The 22829-nt window shown below is 37.9% G+C and overlaps 1 long non-coding RNA gene across 1 annotated transcript; it reads right to left on the reverse strand.

The window, feature by feature from the left end:
- Window positions 1–2668: 2668 nt before the first annotated feature.
- Window positions 2669–15448, reverse strand: LOC107201568. The gene is made up of 3 exons (XR_001520254.2): window positions 13488–15448; window positions 3164–3586; window positions 2669–2842 (listed from the first exon to the last, which is right to left on the reverse strand). It is a non-coding gene; the product is annotated as an uncharacterized LOC107201568 (long non-coding RNA).
- Window positions 15449–22829: the final 7381 nt, after the last annotated feature.

Raw genomic sequence — 22829 nt, forward strand, 5'->3', positions numbered from 1 at the left:
AATTAAGTATTGCACAAATCTCATTTTGAAATAAGGTTTACTCCTGATGGACTGACATGGACAAAACTGGACCAAATTTCTTAGTACTGAGGCAATTTTTACCTCTGAGGGGCTGGGCTTTGTTAAGACAGTCATGCATCTCCAAGTTATAGATCAAAATACATCATAAAGCACTGCTCCACACCATCTTCCTTTCTTCCCCTTCTTTTTTTCCTCTTTTCTCATTAATTTCAATCATGTGAAAAGAAAAGCCCAGTTATGCTAATTGGTATGACTTCTCCTCAAGGGTATTGTGAAGCATGAAATAATTCCATTCATTACTGACAATGCAGGGACATGAGTTTTCCCTGGAGGATCTGTTTCATCTTGTGATTTGGTGACCATACAGAACAGTGATTGGATTAGGGACATATTGTTTTAAAATTAATTGTTTGTCAGGGAGAAGCTGGAAGATGGTGGGGAAAGAGGAAGCTTAAAATTCCAGAGGTTGTTTGACTTAGAGGTTTTTGGAGGCTGATGCATCTAATGGGTATTTATCAGGCAAACCCAGCTGCTGAGCCATCATTTGCCCCAGCTCTAATTTTCTTTTTAAAAGGCAGCTGAGCTGGTGTTTGAAACATGCCACAGACCGGCAGAGAGCTAAATCAATGTAAAGCTGGTCAGATTCATTTCTCCTTTTTTATTTTTGGGAGTCAGAATTTCATTTCCTTAAAACACAGTAAGTGTTTGGGCATGAGCTCCCAAGCTCTCCAAAGATCATTTTGGAAACAGAGCCACCTTGTTGGGGCTTGTCCTCCCCTCTAACAGGTAGCCCATAGCCTGTCAAGCAAACACTGCAGTCCTAGAACACAAACACTGGTGATTCTAGCTGAGAAAAAAACAAAAAAAAACAACAAAACAACTATCTTTTCTTTTCTTCCTGTCTTTTTTTTTTTCTTTTTGCTGAGCTGACAAAAAAAGCATCTATTTGTACTTTTGCTGCATTTGCAGCATTTTCACTAGCAAAGGGCTGGGGTGTTTTTGGAAATCAGGCTGCTTTTGTGTGAGGAAGTGAACCTCCTGACACTATGTCATTTCCCTTGTTTCCAAACAGCTTCTTGTCTGAGCACACAGCCTCCACTTAACATCTGGCTGTAAAAGAGCAGGGAACTTTCTGCCAGCCATTCCTCTGCTCTTTCCCTTGCTGTTCTCAGATGCTGTTATCAAATCTTTACTGCAGCTTTAATTTTGTTGGACTAACGTGCATACTTTTGGTTATTGTTCCTTCCATGCCCTGGATAGATTTACTGGTTTGGCTACAGCCTTCCTTAGCACTGAAGAGTAGGTCCAAGGCAGCAGGCCCCGCGTTGCATGGGTGTGTTCATTAGCTAAGTGCAAAATACCAAAGAGCGTCAGACACGTATATTGTTCCATCTCTTAGGCAGCCTCTGCTGAGGATTACTCATGAAAAATAATCAGTAAAATACGTTGCAGACGAAGGCTATGACAGGAGAGATAACCCTGCCAATAAAGGACCCATAATGCAAGCATGTCTCCCTCACAGAAATGGAAACATGGATAAGGTCTTTTAACTGAGTCAATAGAGATCAATGCAAAGGCAATAACTCAAGAAATGGATGCATTAACCAGAGAGCAAGAACCGGGGTACTCCGAAGTTGAACCATGGCTCTGGAATTAGATGTACTGAGGGGATATACACACCAGGTTACTAAAAGCAATTGAAATCATAAACAAAACACTGAAACAAAAATAATTACAAGTTTTTATTTTAATCATGTTGTATGATAGAAACTGAGATTTGTGAGAGGCATGGGAGTAAATTAGCTTTATGATCAGGAGTGAATGACCTATTTTCTCTTTAGATTATCTACAAACCAGCCATCTGTAACAGAGGATGTGACTGACTTGATGGAAAAGGAGCAGCAACAACCAGGGATCATGTAGTCACCTTCTCCAGGCTACCCTGTGCTGAGAAGAGCACAGGCTTTCCTGTTGCACTTGAGTAAAGGCTGGGAATACATGTTTTGTACTTCTACCCACATGTTTTCAGAAAGAACAACCCCAAACCAAAACAAAAAATGACAAAACACTGTAACACTTGCAGGTTTGATCAGCATTTTGGAAAGGTTTGTGCAACTAGAAGAACATAATACCAAGCTAATGCATGTGGGAGAGCCAAAATCCCCACTGGAAAAACTGTGGAAAAAAAGCACAAAGGGAAGGGGAAATACCCATAAATATGGCATCTGACAAGTGTAGCTCCTGCCACTGTAGGTATCCTGTGCCTACAACAGAACTGCTAAAAATAGTGTTTGATACGAGTCTAGCCCAGGATTTGGAGTCAGATGCTGGTTCTATGCAGCTCCCACTTGCTGGTGTTTTCGTTTGAAACACAGGTGTCTGCTAAGGAAGGCAGGAGCTTCCCTTGAAATGGAAAATGTAAACCCCCTCCATCTGAATTATTATAATTTTGAAATTAAGGGGCTCTCAGGCAAAGATATGGGAGTAGGAATAACAGTTCTTTACTAGGAAAATAAAAATGCAGTACTACAAAAAAAAAAAAACCACTGACAGAGTCAGAATACAACCCGACACCCTGTTGGTCAGGCTGTTGGTAGCAGTCTGAATAAATGGTGGCTGCAGTGCTCCTGCAGTGACAGATGTGGTTCTGTGGAAGCAGTGATCCTGTAGAAGAGTGTAGTTTTCCTCTGAAGGTCCAGTGGTGATGTAGAACTGTCTGGTTTTCTTTTGGGAATCTAGTGGAAAAAAGATGGCCAAGGTGTTCCAAGTCTCAGATTATATCCAGGTAGGAATGCTTGGCTCCTCCCCCTGGGTGGAGCACCTGACAATGGGATGATGGAATTTATCAGTCATGCAATGAGACTCAGTGGCCCATTAACAGAAGATATCCCCCTGGAGTTTTGAGGGATGGGGTGTGGAAGAGATAAAGAACACTGCTGACTGAACCTGTTTTTAGCAGCTGGTAATGGAATACATACTTCTGATTACATCTTTCATTGTAACCTAAGACAGCTGGGAATGTCAGTGTTTAGCTATGCTGGAAAAACCCCCAGCAGGCTATAATCGTGTCAAAATACACTCAGTGCGTGATCTTTTTTTGGTTTTTTACCTTGTCAAAGAATAGACTGAAATCCAAACTTACCTGGAGTGTATGTTTGCATTCCTCAGCCTCATTATCACAGCCACGACAGCTCTTTCCATTGCACTGCACTTCCCCATTGTTTGGCAAGGTGGTGGTGAGCAGGGCAGTGGTGCCACTACGCACACTGCCCACCTGCTCCAGGGAACATGGGGCGCAGAAGGCTGGCAGATGCATGCTGCAAAAAGGAGGAGGATCCAAGACATTTCCCTAACTCTCCAGCTGGCTTCTGCTGTGCCTAAAAGCAAAGGCTGTGGAGTGTGTTTGTTCCACCTGTCTGCTGGCAGGAGTTGCTGTTCCTAGGGATTGATAGAGATCCCAGCTAGGCCCCTGGAGCAGCTAAACCCTAAGATGTACTTCCATCCCTGTAATTTTCCAGCCCACTGTTGGGGGTATCTGGGGTGTATGTTTGATCACTGGGAGACCCTGCAAGAAAACAGAAGGGGTAGAAATAAAAAACACTGAAATCAGATTCTAGAGATGCAACTACACCTTTGAATACTCACTTCACTGCCATAGAACAAGGAGGAAAGTCTTAGTAAGAGACACTTGAACTTCTTAAGAATCATCTCTTGGCAATAATGACCTCTCATGCATATTTATGTACAGCACTTAGCTTTATAATGGACACTTGAAAGACATTTAATCCATTTTTTTGCCTAGGAATGAAGCTATGTGAAGTGTAGCAAAAGTATTCCAAGGTCTAAGTATTAAAATACAGAAATGGTCCTGGTATTTCCTGCATGCCAGCCCAAAACTACATCCTGGGAATATACTGCCTAAGAATTCACGTACTTGATGAAATGTGTATGTGTTTGCAAGCATATATACATACCCCTAAGAGTTAGTAAGAGCAGGTAGTTGCTACAGGACTTCAATCACACTTTCCTGGAAGAATTTCAGACAGGTCCTAGGGCTTGGTTAGGTCTGTAAAACCTTTTTGTTGCACAGAACTTAATGTTATTCATTATGCACTGAAAGCAAAATCATATGACTACCATTTCCTAAGTAACATAATTATCTTATTGATTCTTATGGGGCAAAACACTACTTTTATTGTTAATTAATACTGCCAAATCTGGTTATGCAATTCTGGATATAGGAAGTTCAGTTTAATGTGTGTTTATGGGGAAAAGTCTAAAAATAAATACTTTAACTTTTTTTTTCCTTTCAGAATGTGAGTATAGATATTGCTTTGTGTGGTCCCTGTTCTTAACACTACAGGAAATACAACCTATTATCATTTTTCATCAGAGAAAAACAAACATAGGTAATGAAACAAAAAATACCCTGTGAAAACATATTTAATAAGTTTTAAGTAGCTGAACCAAAACGCACAAGGCAAAGAGATGTGATGCTGCTGTTACAGAACTAAAGCTATTTTATGGGAAATGAATACTTGTAGAATTTCAAGGGCTTATACTTTGATTCTTATTTAAGTGAAAATGTATCAGGAAATTCTTATGCAGGGGGCACACAAGTAGTATTTTGTCTGTCCCATGGAAAAGACGGAAAGAAAGATTCACTACACTCTAGGACATATAATGACTTCATGATTCTTTCAGTTCTCAGCCAGTGCTCTAATGAAATTCTAGCCTGCTACATCTGCCATACTACACTGTTAATTAGTTTTCTATTTATTTAGCAGATCTAGAAGTGGAAAGCAATCTATTGCCAGTGAATTGTTTGACTTCTATGCTAAGTAGGCTGCATTCCAATCCTCTGATGTTGAAACTAGCATGAATCCAACTTTCATCTCATTGCCATGTCAAATTAGCACCCAGCAGATTCTACATACAAAGACTTTTTTTTTTTTCCCTCATTCATTTGTAAAAGACCTTGGAAGATCTTGGAAGTCAAGAAACAGAAGCTGAGCAAATTTTCTCCAATCTCTCTCCATCCTCCTTACATGTTACAATGCATTAAACGTAGAAGCTATAGAGGCTGTGCTTTGTTTATATTGAAATAGGAACATTATTTTTAGCAGACCATGTTCATTATCTGAAACAAAAAAATACTGATGCATATTCTGCAACAGTTTAAGTAAAATACTGTCCAGCTTAGGAGAAACCCAGAGTGCCTTGGCAAAGTTATGAGATGACTTTTGCACATGCTTTGCCATTTTCTATTTCTGTCTGAATTCTGTAATATATTGCAGCATCCAAACACAACATTGTGTATGTGACTTACTCCTGTCTTGCAGTGTCAACAAAGTCACTGGATTGTGAAAGTATAAAATGAAGCCAGATGGAATTAGAAAATAAATTGGCTAGAAATGAAGCCATTAATCCTGTTGTATTGTATTGTAGGAGCTACAGTGTGCTGGGGGGAGTGTGAAAATACAGATGTACACCCTGACTTTGGAGGCTGCCTTGAACTTTAGGGTTTTCTAAAATCTAGATACAAACTCTGAATGTGCTTTTTTGGATCAAGCTGGTCCTAAATAAGCCATTATTTCACAATTGATAAGCAAAATGCTGTACCAAATTTTAGCAAAACATTGACAAAACTGATGTCCTGCAGCACTGTTATTTGAGGAGCATTCTTGAAAAAATTCTTATAATAGTCAAGGTGTTGGTTTTGAGTAATATACAATGTATATTAGAGAAATACAATATATAGCACAGGACAGCAACAGAAAATCTGGGTCCAAGACATACTGGTGGTAGTGTTCACCAAAAGAAGAGAATAACTCATAAGAGTATTGCTCTTATACTCTTATAAAAGAATAGCTCCTTTCAAGAGAGAGGAAATAAATCTCTTTTACTAGACCAAATGATATTTTTGGAAAAATGTTTTTGAATTTCAGGTCTGAAACAGAAATAGTGAACTTTAAGTGCTGGTTGAAAACCAGTCCATGTGAGTTTAACATCATTGTGTTGATTAGATGGCTTGAAATTCATATAAGAAAAACTTTCTAAAAAGAAAGATGGGATACTTAGAAAGTTTGAAGCCAGGACTAGGCTCAGACAAGAGTAGAAATGAGAAGATATCTGAAGTAGGCAGCATAGATGAGAAAGGGAAAAATGTGCCAAGTTTTGAACTGCAGGAATGTGCTCTCAGCTCAGGACATAAAATCAGAAAGTGTGAAGACAAGTGAATGCAGCTCTTTTACAGATTTAAATTAATGTCTGTCTGTCTGTCTTTCTGCTGTTTGGATTAGTGGGATTTAATTTTTTTTTCAGTGACAGATATTTTCTTGACTTTGCTATTATTTCTTTAGCATGCTCCTCCCTTCCACCTTTAGGGAAAGCAACCTAAAAGACTAGTGATTCTAAACCTGGGGGAAAAAAATAGCCCAACGTAGTTATATATTTAATGGTGGCAAGAATACCCTAGTGCTTCCTGGAAGCCTCCATTCCTACAGCCCAGTGTCTCATCACAGTAGGAAAAAAGGAAACAAACTGAATGAGTCAGAGTAATTTTCCTAAATTTTTTAAAGTTGTTTTCCTGTGTTTTTGGCATATTCAAAAGGACTGAACAGTTCTCCTTAACAAAGCATGCCATTAAGTAAATGTTGCATGTTCAATGGTTGGATTTGAACTTTTGATAGTCAGGAAAAGGAAAGAATATAAGCCAGGATTTATTCATCTTTTCCAGTGCTCACAGAGCTGAATGGACTGAAGCAAGTAGCTGAGGCTGAAGGCAGAAATCTGAGAGCTAAAACTCTGCTAATGAAGATCTGTGATGTATAAACATGTCTTCCAATGATTAGGAATAAATCCATGAGTTTCAGGAGCTTTAAATATACCTGGTCTGCAGTTTTTCCAAATGGGTAGATTATCTGCATAAACATACAAAACAGTTGCCAGAAAAACTTCTGCTTATTATGAACTGCTCATAATCTTCCTGTAAGTTGCCAGAGCTGAATCTCAGCCATAACTCCCCTTGTTTCTGCCCAGATGGGAAAATTTGGCTTTATCATATCTGTCCCTGATTTCTTGGTGTGCATGATATGGTACTTACTCTCTTACTAGTTGCTTCTGCCCCAGTTCAGAGGGGGGCAGAGAGCTCATCCTGCAAACAGCTGCTGCAGCATTTCTTTTTTGATCAAGTTGTGTTTCATTTTCCGGAGTAGTATAAGAAAAGGAGTTTGTCTAAACTCGCATATGCAACCAACAGATGCTTGTGAGCATGGATGTTGTATAATCAATGAATGATAACTTATAAAAACTTTAAACTTGCAGAAAGAATTCAGAATTTCAGCAAATTTCTGTCTTGTCTGGCTGCTCGTTTCGATTCGTTATGGGAAAAAAAAGCCAGTTGTGCATAAACTCCATCTGTTCTTATGGAGTAATATGTATGCGGTTGGGAGGGATACTGGAGCAATGCTGTTGGAAAACCAGAGAAACTGAATATGGGATTGGGATTCCATTTTATGCACATTTGATGCTGTAATAATAAGCAATTCAACTTTTTGCAAAAATATTGGCAGAAAAAATTGTTTAAGTGTAATGTATGCCTTGAAAGAAATGTTCTAAGTTATTTAAATTATGCCTTCATTTTGCACTGCTGTGTAATACGTTTATACAAACTACAGCTCTAATCCTTGCTTATGTAGATGCTGCACTGAATTCCTTCTCTCAGTATTCAGTAGAGCAAGACACAGACTTTCCTGAATAGTGGAATGGAAGACTGAGAGTGAAAGTGCCATTTCATAACATGACTGACAACCCAGTTTAATTGTTCTTCTGGTCTGTGATACAAAGACACAGAATTTTGTAACAAGATTTAGTTGAGAAACACCCAACATATGAGTCAAGACAGTAAAATGTAATTTTAATTGTAGGAAAGATCAAAAAGCATTTGTAGAAGGATAACATGAGGCATATATTCCCCCTAAATTGTACTCCTTACTTTTCCACTAACTGTACTCTGTAGTAGAGGTAGCTGGGGTAAGATAGGGACTTAAATTTTGGTGCACTACAGCACAGCAGCCAGCAGGATGTGTTACTGCAACAGGCAGAAACAGTCACCCCAAAAACCTCTACATTTCTTTGGGTCTGATGCAATTTTAGAGAGCTGCAAAACAACTCTGGTGAAACTGTGTTTATGCCTGGAGATCCAAATGGATCGGAGGGACAGCAGAGAGAAGATGGGGGAGGAGAGGAAGCACTGAGCTCTACTTTCCACAAAATAAGGCCTCTGGAAGTAAGATGGTGCCAAAATCTCTGCATTTGTGTTTAAAAGGTCCGTTCTAGGTTAGGCAAGAAAGATCCTTGTCCTGACAAGCTTACAGGCTAATTGAAACCTTCGTGTGTCTGCACAACACAACAAAATAGGCAATACTTTTTGATATTTTGATGCAAACAATGTTATCATTGTTTGCATCAAAATATACACTTTGGTTGTACCAGCCAGAGAAAAAGGTGGATATTAACACAGGATAAGGGGACATGTGGTGCATGGAAGCTGACTGAACCAATGGCTCAAGGAGAGCAGCTCCATAGGACAAGCCTGGGTAATTAGGCAGGAAAGAAATGATGCAGAAAGCTTAGAAAGTCAGAGCTTGTGAGACATATGGAAAGAACAGCAAACTGAGTAGATTTGCCTGTGTTACATGTTTGGAGTAGCAGGTGAAAGGAACAAGGAAGATGTTTAAGCCACACAAGAGGCTTTAAAGACATCACCTGGAACTTAAAGGCAGAAGGAAGGTGAACTGTGAAGAAGCAGTAAGTTCAAATTAAGAAAAGCTAAGGATATCCATTTTTGAAGTAAGCGTGGCAGTGGAAGATTAAAGTAAGGGGAAAAATGGAACTTGAGTATGAAAAGTGTATTGCGGGGACAGAAGAAGGAACAGAAGCAATGGAAAAGCAAGGAAATATTATCCCACTTTATAGGTGGGAGAATGCTAAGTCTAGTAATCAATGCAATATTATAAGCAAACCAGTAGCAGAGGATAGAGGGTTACCATTTCTCTTAGTGACCTACTTGAATCTATATGCAGTATCCAGTCTCAAGAACTTTATTTACAGATTTGCTAGTAATAGAAGCACAGGTGAAAAATATCATTTGGAAAGTTATAGAATTTTTCTAGTCAGCACAACAGTATTAAAACAGAGAGAAAGTTTCAGTATCTGAGCCCAACACAAAAACACAAAGTAACTTTTAAAGAAAAAGTGGGTTAACTTTTCAGGGAGGAGCAGTTCTCTGGCCCTCCAGACATTGTGTGCTTGTGTGCCTTGCACTCTATTCAGTGAATGAATGCATTCTTAAAATGTCTGCAGTTACAAACTTTATTTTCCACAGCACATGCCGTCATGCCTTTGGCACTCTGTTTATCACCTCCTTACTGTAGCTGCTCTGTCCCATCCAGGACAAGTGCCCTTTGCCACCACCCTCTGAATTCCTCTTGGGTTCATTTTGTTCTTTGCTTCAGTTCTTTGTGTTTTTCTACTCTCATGTTACATTTTTTCTGCTGCCGATGTTGAGAGGCACCAAAGCTATCTGCTAAGTCATTTCCTTCTCTCTATAGCTCCTGAATCCCACAGGCACTACTGAATGTTTCCCTCCTTGTTTTGGGAAAGGCTTTCTTCTGCAGGTGATCTGGCATACACAGCATTAGTTTGCTCTTTTCTTTCTGTTGCAGTTCACTCTATTTCCTTAAATGGATCACTAGATACCAATGAATACTTAGGTTTTTCTGGCAGTAAATGAAAAAAAAAATTTTTTTTTTTTGAGGTTTTCTCTGAGAAATGGTAAAGTCATTTCAGTGTTTTTTAAATTTTGGAAGACTCGACCTGTTTGGGGTGGTGGCAAGGGAAGATGCAGAAGAAAGCTTTGTACATTCTGGTCCTGGGGGATGTCTTCTCTGCATGTTCCTTTTTTTCATTTACCTTTGAGAAAACAAATGTTCCATCAACAGAGCCTTCTCCCTCCAATATTTATGAGGAATAGAGATCAGGAGTAAGTACCTGAGACAGAGCATCTTTCTCCCACTATCCTTCTTCATCATCAAAGACCCTCTTATGAATTGGCCACTTCAGCATTCTAGTGGATTGGAGGGAATTATGCACATAGTCCAGCACCATGTACAAATTATTTAAAAGAGTCTACCTGCTAGGACATTGTGTAGTATCCTGCCTCTTTCACTGAGCACACTGTGACAGCCTGGTGGGCACTTCCAGTGACTTACTGCAGCAAAAACCAGTGCTAAATTGCAGAGGGTTTTGATGTGCTATAATCAGTAATATAGCAGTATATATAAAAAAAAATTGATTATCTTCTTTGAGAATATGTTTGAATGCCCCAGTTCATATTTACATGTTTGTTAACTTTTTAAAAAGTGTTTTATATTTTTACATCTGTTTATAAAAGGTAGTCATATCATGAAAAAATACAAAATGCTGACTTTGAGACTCAGTTTACTTGCAATTAATGATATTGTGAAGATTTCTGGTGTTTTAAGATCTGTGGTTTCTGCTGTTGCTTATTCTGGGGTCTTTTATTTCATCATGTTTAAATAGCTGATGTAACAGAAACAGTAATACAGATGAAATCTTTCCTTTTGATGGTACATGTCAGACACTGTTTATAAGACAATTTTAAAACCTTCCAAATACAATCTTTGGAATGCAAAATATTTTCTACCTTTGTTTTTTTTGTTTTGTTTTGGTTTTTTTTTTTTTTTTGTTTTTTTTCTTAAGGAAAGCTCCTTTCAAGGGGATATTGTAACTTTAATCATTGTTTTGGAAAATCAGGGATGAAATCCTGGCATCACTGAATCAAGTTATTCATTGATGTCAGGTGGATCTTCTCTCTAGTGTAAAGAACAAAAATGTTACCTGGTTTCATGAACTCACTGCATTAAAAATCCACTACTGCATTGATGCTCAAATATTCTTACTTCTGAATTACAAGAGCCTGAACAAAGGTAATTATTTGCTTCACATCCCATGGCAGCAGAATAACTGAGCCCATTTGTTTTCACAGAGGAAAGCTGAGCCCACTGATACTTAGGAAATCATTCTGAGAAATTCGAGTAATATCAGTACAGTAAAGATGCAGGTGAACGTTCTCACAGGTTTCACCCATGTAGAAATACTCATTCCTCTCTTCCTTGCTGGCAAGAAAATAATTTTAGAGTAAGGAGATTTCCTTATTCTGCAGCCCTGGGCTTCTTCACAGAACAGCTGTGGTATGATGTGAGATTCAAAGTCTCTATTTCACACCTGTTACTGGCTCTGGACACAAAACTTCCCCCCAGCCCTGTCATGTGCTTGGAGACACGGTGGGTCCTCATTTCTTCCTGCAAGTCTATCTTTGTGAGAGATTTTCTTTCTGTCATCACCTCTGAAATACAACCAGCAAGCAGCATTCAACACAGATCAAACACTCTGTGTCTGAATTAGAGAAGAAACCTTTTGTGAGAAAGGATATTGGAGTATTGTTCTTGGAGTTTTAAGCAATTTGCACCACTTTTCCGTGGTGTAGATGGCCAAAAGGGAGTGCAAGTGCTTCTGTGAATTTGCTGTGCTTGAAAATGCTATAAACATATGTGCTGTGCATTTCTTGTTTCAAGGTTCCCTAAGGTATGAAACCCAAGTGAAAACTCACATGGTCAAGCTGAACATGGTGCTGTCACCAGGCAGCTGAAAAAGACAAGATCACATTTCTGACCTCTCAGTTTCTCTTTCATGCCAAAGGTAAGGAGAAACACACACAAAACCTCTCAAGGTGGGGAGATTGTCTTTACATTTATTTTCTAATTCACTGCTAAAACTTAAAGCACCCAATACATTTTGCTGCTAATGTAGCCTTCTGTGAATGAAGATACCAACATCCAGAAGCTGTTTCTCAAGTCTCAAAACAAATTATTCTAAAAACAAAGCCTTTATTGTGTTTGACTAAAGCTGAATAAACTTGAAATTCAGATTTATTTTGAAAAGAATGGTCTGCTAATTGGTGTTGAGTTTTAAATGTTTGAGCTTGTTTATTTCTCTCACTTCCTTGAATGATGTTTCAGAAACATTCCTGCTATTACAGTCTATTAAATCAGACTTATCAAAAAGGAAACATTTATTGATATCTTGAGAGATGCGAGTGTCTAATTAAGGTTGTGTTGCTGTGCATATTTTATATTAAATGTTTCCTGCAATTTGACTTTAATGAGGTCTGAAGGGCCTTAGTAAGTGTTTGGCTCCATCACTTATATTTTGCTCCTTTCCCTGGACCAAGGGAGGAGGTTCTGTATCAGTTTGCAAAGTCACATAATTTACCATCAGCTGAGGAAATTCTGCCACACTGTAATATCTATTTAATACATTTGTTCCTGGAAATGTTGACAGCTGGTACTAAATGCACACTCTTGATGGAGCTAGTAAATCCAAAAGAAGCCTGGAGTATTTGTAGATTGCCATTTTGATGTGTGATTAGACAGCTACTTTGCATATTTCATGGCTATTTCACCCAGTTTTACTTGGAACCGTGATTATTAAAATAAATGAAAACCACATTTTTAGGTTTCTGAATTCCTGGTTTCCAATTTACAAGGCTGGCTTTCTTTGTCTTGCAGTGTTGTGCAAGGTTCCTTTTTGTGCATGTACTCTTATCCTCTGCTGTTTCTTTAACTACCTTCTTGCTTCATGTGTAGCTACCAGCGTTAGAGGGAAATTCACTGCCAAGATGTAGCCAGTAAAACACCTGTCTCAGGCATGGGTTCTATTTTTCTTGTGCTATCCCTCATCTCTATTCCTAAACTTCACCCTTCATTAAGCAGGGTTTTTTGGTGCTATCACTTAAATGATATGGCATGTAATGATCTTGAAATATAATTTAAAATATTATCAGACAGTAGCTATCTTTGTTTCCTCTGTGAAATACTGTCAATTTTGAGTGAAATATCACATGATATGCCTATGCCCAGGTTTTTGGAGGAGCCATTCATAATGCAAGAATAAGCTTATGTAACTAGCTATAATGTATCTGTCAAAAACTGTGTAATAGATTGTTATCTTAATTCTGCTGGCAGAGAGACACAGTAATGCAGAACTCTTTTACACAGTATATTTAAAAATATATATACATGCATCTACTGTATGTTAGTATACTGACAGATTTACACTTACAGAAATTGATGTATATTTGTGTGGGGAGAAAGATTTTCTTTTATCAGACTTTTCTAAATTTCGGCAATCTCTTTGTTGCTACTCTAATTAATATACTATGTAATAACTTCAAATTAAAGTTGTGAGCTGCCTGTAATAGCTGGTTTACACATAATAGGGAGAGATTACTTTTTCCAGTGATATCATGGCCCAAGCAGATGTAGCAGATAAGGAGAGGAAGAAAGAAAAAAATAGTTATTCCCCACTAAAGGGGCACTTACTGATAGAACTGTCCCATGCTCTGATCAACTTCCTGGGAATTACAGGTGCACTGGGAAATTCAGAAGTGCCGGGGAGTGCATCCCAGTGGCACTGCTGTTCAGAAGAGCTCTGGGACAGTTTTCCCCCAAGGCTAAGTAACACTTTCCCAAAGACTTGCCAGGCACGGTTTGATAAGCTGCCACGGCTGTGTTGGATGAGATATCAACAGTGTAAACATGGCCAGCCCAGAGTGAGCAGCACTATGGTCACAGCTTGATCCTGATTCTGTTTATTAAACTTTTTAGATGAGAGGCAGAAAAAAATCCATATCAAAAGCTGACATTAAATTCAAATTGCTTTTGTCTCATTTCAGTGTCTTTCTAGATCATTACCCTTATTCAGATGACATTATTCTTAAAAATCACTCTAGTAAAGTGACTAAGGCAGTGTTTAAAGAACAAAACAAGCCCCTTTATCTTCCTCAGACAAATATCACAAAATGTTAATTGATTAGTTTGCAGCTATAACATGTTTTTTTTTGACAAATGAAAAAAGCTAAAGATAGCTGATTCAATTATAAACTTCTAGAATGCTCCCAAAATATATCATGCAATTAATACTCAATTTTTGAGCATTTATATTTGCAAACATGATAACAAATTCATTCCATACAGTTTAGGAACAGTAAATGATCTTTAGGAAGAAATTATGCTTGAGGTTTCTGTAAACTTCATTTATTTAATTCCTGATATTCGATAGTTTTTAAAAGAACAATTCTCACACTTTTACAAAGAAATCCTTGACAAATTAGCAATGGTTCTTGCTTTAAAAATGTCAGAAATGTAATGGAGGCAAATTATTATGATCTGAAATGGAATATTAATTATTAAAATAACAGTATAGGCTCTTCGGTTTACTCTGTTCTTCAAATAAGTCTGCAACTTTTGCCTGTATCATCTTTTGCCTTTCAAAAAATCCCTCTGTATCTATAAAGTGTGAAGATTTGGCTGGCAAAAGTAACAGGTTGGAAAGCAGCCTCTTCTTCTGCCCTTCCCCCTTTGCATGGAGAAATTCAAACAGGAGAAAGCAGGATAAGAACAATACTGTGCTTGGAGAATAAAACTCTCCCAAACCCACTTTCCTCTTTCCTAGATCAGCACTGTTGATATTGGAAGCTGTTTGCCTGAAGAGCAACCACCAACCTGTTGATGATTTGTGAAGCAAGCTGGAGTTGATTTGTGTAAGAGGAAGGAATTATGTTCTGTTTTATTCTACCAGCATCTCAAAGCCTTTCTGCTATGACACTTAAGCCCTACAGGAGTTCTGTGCCCAAGGTAGCAAATCTTTGTGTCTAGAGGTAGGCTCAGGCTCCCTCATCAATTAATTAATGAAGATTAAGTGTCTGAAGGATATTTCTGGAAAATAAATTGGCTGGGGAGTCCTAATAGAACTGTGCTTATGAATCTGAACTATGAATTTGAACACTGCTTCTGTATCTGAGAAGAATAAAGCATCACCCATAGCTTGAGAAAATTTGCAGACCTGTTTTGTTGGGGTTTTTGGTAGACCTGCCATTGAGAAACTTGTCTAAGGACATCTGCTAGATCTCAAAGCACTTTGGTAGTTGTGGCTTCAGCATTTGTACCTTTCTGTCTGCTATGAGCTTTAGGTCTAGCTCTCAGCAGAATTTCAGGCATCTGTGAGTACAGAGAGAGAATTTTTGTTTTTCACACTTAATTCAGTTGTTTAGGCAAGCTGTAATGAGAAGTATGTCTTCTATTACCATCTGTTAAAACCAGCTGGGGCAGTGTTTCTTATCTCTTCCATACCCCATCCCTCAAAACTCCAGGGGGATATCTTCTGTTAATGGGCCACTGAGTCTCATTGCATGACTGATAAATTCCATCATCCCACTGTCAGATGCTCCACCCAGGGGGAGGAGCCAAGCATTCCTACCTGGATATGATCTGAGACTTGGAACACCTTGGCCATCTTTTTTCCACTGGATTCCCAAAAGAAAACCAGACAGTTCTACATCACCACTGGACCTTCAGAGGAAAACTACACTCTTCTACAGGATCACTGCTTCAACAGAACCACATCTGTCACTGCAGGAGCACTGCAGCCACCATTTAATCAGAGTGCTACCAACAGCCTGACCAACAGGGTGTCAGGTTGTATTCTGACTCTGTCAGTGGATTTTTTTTTGTACTACTGTATTTTATTTTGATTTTCCTATTAAGCTTTTTTTTATTTATACATACTAATAAAGAACTGTTATTCCTACTTCCACATCTTTGCCTGAAAGCCCCTTAATTTCAAAATCATAATTCAGAAATTTTCCATTTCAAGAAAGGCTCCTGCCTTCCTTAGCAAAGACCTGTCTTTTCAAATCAAGACATATACTGTAATCCTGTACATCAAACTCACAAAAAAACAAACAAAAAAATGTTTCTCAGATTTCCTTTTCCTTCAGTGCCACCCATGGGGACACACCTCCCATCTGTGAGATGACTCTGTCACACTAGTATGGAGACAGCTAGACTTCTCTTAGCTTAGGCAGGTGGCAGACTCCATTTAGAATGCTATGATTTAGCAATTTATTTTTGGGAAGGAAAAAAAAAGGGAAATTTATGCAGGATGCCATTTGGAAAGATCTCAGCCTCAAGATTAGGTGAACCCATGAAAGAACTTTCTTGAAAACACATGGCTACACCCCACAGCCTTCAGATATGTGACAATGCTTCAGAATCAGCCTCAGGAAAAAGGAATATTGCTCATTTTTGGAGTTCACCACAAAAGTTGAGTATTAAAAGAACTTACCTACAATTTCCAGCAGTGTGTGTTGTGGATTTCTTAGTTTTTTTTCTTTTTTTTAATCCTTACCTATTTTGTGATTGTTGAATTTAAAGAAATTCAGAGGAAAAATAGTAAAGAATGTAGAGTGTACAAACAAATAAAAGGGAGCTTCTATTGTTGGAAATCTTAACCTATTTGGTAATCCTGATGATGCTGTAATTTGAGTCCTTATAACCAGTTCCATTACTTTTTTTTTTTTTTCCCTTCCATGAGTAGGGATTTTGCATTGGGACCAAAAGCCTGTATCTGTTGTGGGACTCTGATCAAGAAATTGAATTGAAGAATTGAGAAACGGCTGAAGCAAAAGGCACAATATCACTAGGTAGGCCTTTAAGAATGCACTGAAAGCATCAGTGTTGTATTTTCACAGCTGAATTTGTGTGTTTTCACTTTCTGGAAGCAGAGATTGCTCTAATAGGCTACAAATCTGTGGATGCAGATTGGTTTGAGACGAAGAAGCAAAGGTAATTTGTAATTACATATTACAAATATCACAGCATAGGTAACTAGTTTATATCCAATATTCTATTTAACGAATGAGCTAGCTAGTGCACAGGCCACAAGTCCCCTTGCTCTAGACTTTCTGGCTCCTCACATAAGCCCTTCACATGAGCCTCTGGGCCTGGAGAAGGCAGCTTGTCTTCACCATCAGCGTGCTGGCTGGAGGTGCAGCTGACAGGCACATATGGATGATGCCCAGCTCAAGCTTATGATCTTTGTCCATTCTTAAGATTTCCTGTTACATTTCCTTTTGGGAAAAGCAGAGATAGTTGCTTTCCTCAGCATTAACATGGCACTCCTGGGCACTACAACCTCTTTGGCTTTAGGGATTTTTCTTTTCTTTTCTTTGTGTATGTGTGTGTATTTAGTTGGTTTTGTAAATAAAGCCTTTTACAGGACTCTGATGTGCCTGCTGCCTGGATTAGGCCTATAGTTCATCCCAAAAAGGACCTTAGCTGTGCTAAGTAGCTAAAATAGTGCGCTATTTTTAAATTTTCTCTCTTTGGGAATGTTAATAGCCTAAAGGGAACCCCCAAAATCCTTGCTCAAGCCAAGGACTCTCTAAACTTTTGGGTTTTTTTGTTACAGTCCTCCATATAAAAACTTTTTGCTATGCCTGTCTCTACCCCTTCTCCTTCTTCAAAGTTTAGTCAAGTACGTCATCTCCCTGATGCTCTTTTCTTCCAACATTTTCCAGCTTGATGCATTTTTTTCCACTTGCCTATTAGTCCACTGTGTGCTGTACATAAAAGGAAGTCCTGCTTCCCCTTCCTGCAAATCCACCCCCAGAGAAAAAAAAGGCACATCGTTATACAGGTGTACAAGTACGTTTACCTAAGGTCATGTGTAAGTGCTTCAATTTGCCCAGGATTGAGAAATTCAGGTATATCTGAAATCTCACCAGTTGACAGACAAAACTGAGATTTATTTATTTTAAATTCACATTCAAGGAGTTTAAGTACTTCAGCAATATTTAATATTTTATCTGTGGTCACAACTAGCTATGTAGACTTAAGAGAAAAAAAAAGTAAGAGGCAAAAGATTTAGGCTAAGGGATAACCAATTAAACAGAAGTAATGTAATTTCAATTGTTAAATACTATTTTTTTATTAGGTCATATACAGCTTTACTGTTTTGGGATCCGCTAAACAAAGTTGTTTCACTTAACCCTTGGGTAACACAGGCAAAATCATTGAAAATAGCAAAATCAGTGTTTTAAGATAAAACCAGTAAGTTTAGAACTTTATTTGATTTAATTACATATGAAACTGAATACCTAGAACACAAAGTACCATAAAAAATAAACATATTTATTAGGCCAATGTTTTATGAACTTCAAATATACATATTGTTAATATGGAAAACTGAGTCTAGACAGAGAAATACTATTGCACTTGAAGAGCTACTATTTTGCAATTGCTTCGGTACATTTTTAAATGATAGCACAAAAGCACATTTTAAAATCTCTTGTTTTGCTTCCTGAATGCAGAAGAATTTACTGTCCCACTTGTGTGTGCTGTCTGGCACAGCCATGTGTGTACTGGAGAATAAAAAGGGGTGGATGGAAGGCAGAGCTAATTATAAGTTGAAGAGGCAACTCTTTTTGACAATGCAGTATTAAAATAATTAATATGCCCATATTTCAGTACTAGAATTTTAATGACATTTACTCTGCCATTTATGCAAAAAATGTTCTGTGTTAGTTTTGAACTAACCATTTGGAAAATAGATTAATATTCTAGTATATCTTGCTATAATCTCATTATATTCTGTTTATTAAAAAAAAAGTTCAGTTTTCATAAAAATCCTGTCTCATAAAAACTAAGTCTTCTGAATAAGTGTACTGAACTCAGCAAAATCATGGCAAAACCAATGTCATTTAATTATCTGACTTGGAAGTCTAATTAAAGTATACTTAATTGCACCTTGTATCATACTAAAAAATACCATGTTTATTACCACTGGTGTTAAAGGAAATTTGTACAGGACTGAAGCTCGGTCTTTTAGTACTGAAAACACAAATCTAGTTAAGACTTCAGACAAGCTCTCATTAACATGTTTTATTTCAATTTTATTCAGAGCTGAAACAAGAGTTTCATTTACAGCTGAGAAAAGCAAAGATGAAACTTTGTTCTTTCTTTTGTGCTCAGCCATACAATTTATTTTTCTCCTGGCAATGGATTTTAAATCTCTTTCCCTTTTTTTTTTTTAATGGGAACTGTTTTAGTAAGCACTGACATTAGAGCTGACAATGCTTTGTGTGTTTTTTTTCCTTTTGCCTGGTTTCTGTGTCTGTGTGTGCAGGCATGCATTCATTAACGTAATTCCTCAACGTTCAACAAGAGTGCATCATAAACCAGAGAAAAAAAGCCTCATAAATATTTAGATCCTCCACCTACCTTCCAAAACCAAAGTGAAAAAGAGTATTTAGCGTGGACTTGGTTTGAGTTAATCTGCATATGAACTGAAAGGGGGTACAAAAGGATGAAAAGGTGGTGGAAACGAGCAGACAAACCCCATAGTCTCCAGGGGGCCATTCATCTTGTTCTTGTCAATACAATCCCAGCCTCACTGCTTGGCTTTGCTCTGCGCATGACCCAGCCTGGCTTTGCAAAGGATGTGCAAGCTTTAGCCTGGTTTGCTTCTATCGGGTAATTTTGCCAGAGAAGAAAATACTTCACCTTTAGGAAGATGGAGATATTTTTTTACCTGTTTGTGGTACACACACTGACATACAAACTTAAATCATTTACATAAAAGGACAAATAGGTTAAATGAAAAGCAATTTTAGGCAATTTGACAATTAATGGGAGGTAATGACATCACAATGTAGCTTAAATCATGCAAGAAACCCATACAAGTTGGACCAAGGGTTGTATATATTTACATATAAAACTCCATTATTTCTAACAAATAACATTGTCAAAAATCGCAGATGAAAAACTAGACCACTGATAAAATTCAGGACTTAGTGTACTCTCACAATTGAGCAGTCACAGAATAGTTTAGGATTCTGTAAATTGCTTTTTTATAATTTTAATTTAATTTTAGTAATTAAAGTTTGATTTCTAAAAACGAGGGAATGTGTAATACATTATTTTTTATGACTTGCGATAAATTAATTTTGAGTGATTACATCATGCTATCTACATACAAGGACTTCTGATCTACAACTGCTGTTTTCAGGTATTCTTTTCTTGGTTTTTGTTACCAGACCTCCTCAAAACCCTGTCAGTGGCCACACCAATGTGATACCAGGTACAAGCAGGAGCATGCAAGCTGCTGTGACTTCCCCATTCATCAGCTGGTGGTGCCACTCTGACACGCAGGACTCCGCCTGCACAGACAAACTCCTAATGAAGCACCAGGATGTATCTGTAGCCAGAAGGATAATTGATTTTGCTATGAAGCTGTAAGACAGGTGCATACAAGCTTCAAAATGGGACAAAAGATCAATTATGCCTCTAGTAATGAATAGATGGATAGGTATAAATAGACTCCATGGAAGGAAAACCAAGATAGGGATGTGTATTTTAATTGACTTGCTAAAGGGAAGACCACCTTCTGGCCTGAAAATTGCCCATCTGATTGGCTAAGTCATGCCATCTTGAAACCAAGTGGAAAAATTCTAGAGATGTGGAAATGCTTTAGTTCAAGCAGTGCCTTCCTTCCACCTCTAGCAGAGAAATGGTTTGCCAGCCTCCCAAAACACAGGAACTTTACAGACCTTTCTACAGTGGGAAGAAGGGAGGCTCTCTAATTTGGGTTACTTTATACCCGTTTTCATGTTGAGCTTGTTCAATCAAAACATAACAACAAAAATTATCAGTACCTTTTTTTCCTGTATAGCTCCTGCCACAACCTGTTGCTCTTTGAGCATGTGGTCAGACCAAGTATTTACTTGTTAATACACATACAAACAGTATTGTCATGAAAACTGAACAGCAGGGTATACTCTCTGGGAAACTGATTTTTGCATTTCTCTGCTCTGCTGACAGGGTAACAGTTTTTTAGCCCTATCAGGATTTGAGATGTGTAGGGTATGCACATGATGAAACCAGACAGTTGTACCTGTTCTGTCAAAACAAAAACCTCCAATCAAAGAAGTGTAATCACCTTTCTTTAACAATTTAACAAGTTACTTAAATACCTAAAAGGTGAAGAGATGTCTATGAAACTTTCATATACTCATTTTTAATCAAATACAATACCGTAAGAAATAATGTTAGTATTTCAGTGAGCACCCTAATTTATGAACTGTACAATAACTTTCATAATAAAAAGTTACCTGTTAGAGAAGGGTCCTTAAATGCTTCTGCAAATTATAGGAAAAGTTCTAAAATATTCAAAACTTCTCATGTTCTAAACAAAAAGGAATATCTAGACTCACATGAATGGATCTGTACAGAAGTAATCTGAATCTACAAGAAATGCATTGTATTTCCTTTCCCTTTATTTCAGTCAATCTAAGACCAAGCACAAAACATTTCACACTAAGAATAGTAACAAAAAATTTTAAGAATTTGAGAATGGCCAGCGGTGTAAAGTGTAATTACCCGATACTGCAAATTTAGCTGCAGTAATTTTTGCATGTATTTTGTCTCTACACCACGGAGAACTTTTCAGCTTATTCCCCTGTGCCTCTACTCTGTGGTCTGGCCAAAACAATGGTTAGATGAATGTAAAATATTAATACACTTCTGAAAGTTAAAGCTAGGGAATGACTCCATTACCTTCAATAGACTCATTTTGTTCTTGTCAAAATCCTGAACCCAAGTTGTTCAAACTATGCCAAGAGTGTAAGTGGTTAGCAGAAAAAGTTTCTGTATGTTTACAGTGAGATGCAGCTGATGGCTCAACAGCTTGCAATGGCCACTCCAGACATCCAAAAGGCGTAGAACAGATCTGCACAGAGCAGGCAAATGCCATGCAAGGCCTATGAGACTAAAGTGAACTTCTGGAGATTCAAGTGGAACACCACAAGGCAAGCGAATCCTATCTTTTATTGTGCTTAAAAACTCATAACAGTGACTTACTAGGATCAAGCAATGAATTTGTTTTAAACAATAATCAGATCCAGCATTAGCTATATAGGATGATACCATCTTCTATAAAACGACTGCAGCTGAAAATGAGCCAGATCTCCTAGATAAGCAAACAACCTAGTAATGTCCACTTTTTGGCTCTGAGCCTAAGAGTCATGTTTTACTGATTGTTATGATTTGGCCTTTAAGCTCTGGTGACAGTCAGATAGGGACTTATGATGCACCAGCCTACAAATTCCAACAAAGATGGCATGAGAATTGGGATGCTTCCTGTTTCTGTGAGGAAATTCTGAATTTATCTGAGTGCTTAAGCAACAAACACTCTCTGCACTTTGATGTCTTTCATCCAAGCAAATTGAAGTATTTGACTACAAAGTGTTTCATAGCTTCTGAAGAGTAAAATACAGTGAAACAGGTTCCGGGGCATATGATAATTCAAATACATGTGGCTACTATATTCCAGGAAAAAATCTCCCACACTCAACAGAAAAACTGTGGGTAGGAGGAACAAATGGGAGACAATGAGTCATCCACAATCAAAACAAGTTTAAGCTTCCTAAAGTGAAAAAGGACCATTAGAAAATATTAAGAAACTGAACGCTGTTGTTTCTTTTTAGAGAAAAGGCACAAATAGCAATGAACAGACAAAAAAAAAAAGAGCCTCTGAGAATACTATACCATGGAAGCACAATAGTCTTTGTGTGGGTAATCAACAACCACTGTAGCACTGCTCTGTCCTTTGCTTTGGATGAACACTGCTGAGCAACTCTGTCTCATCTCCAGAAGCTTTCAACATTTGTACCACTTAGTCCCTTTCTTTTCTCACAGCTTTGTAGCTCCACATATTTCTCTTCACCATTAAAACAAGGATTCACATATATGAAAGGCTTGGAAAATATAAAGTATTTTGAGCAGGTAGAAAAAGAAGACTTCTAGTAAAAAATAAGTAAAAACTCT

This window comes from Parus major, chromosome 3 (genome assembly GCF_001522545.3).
Source record: "Parus major isolate Abel chromosome 3, Parus_major1.1, whole genome shotgun sequence".
Taxonomy (NCBI): domain Eukaryota; kingdom Metazoa; phylum Chordata; class Aves; order Passeriformes; family Paridae; genus Parus; species Parus major.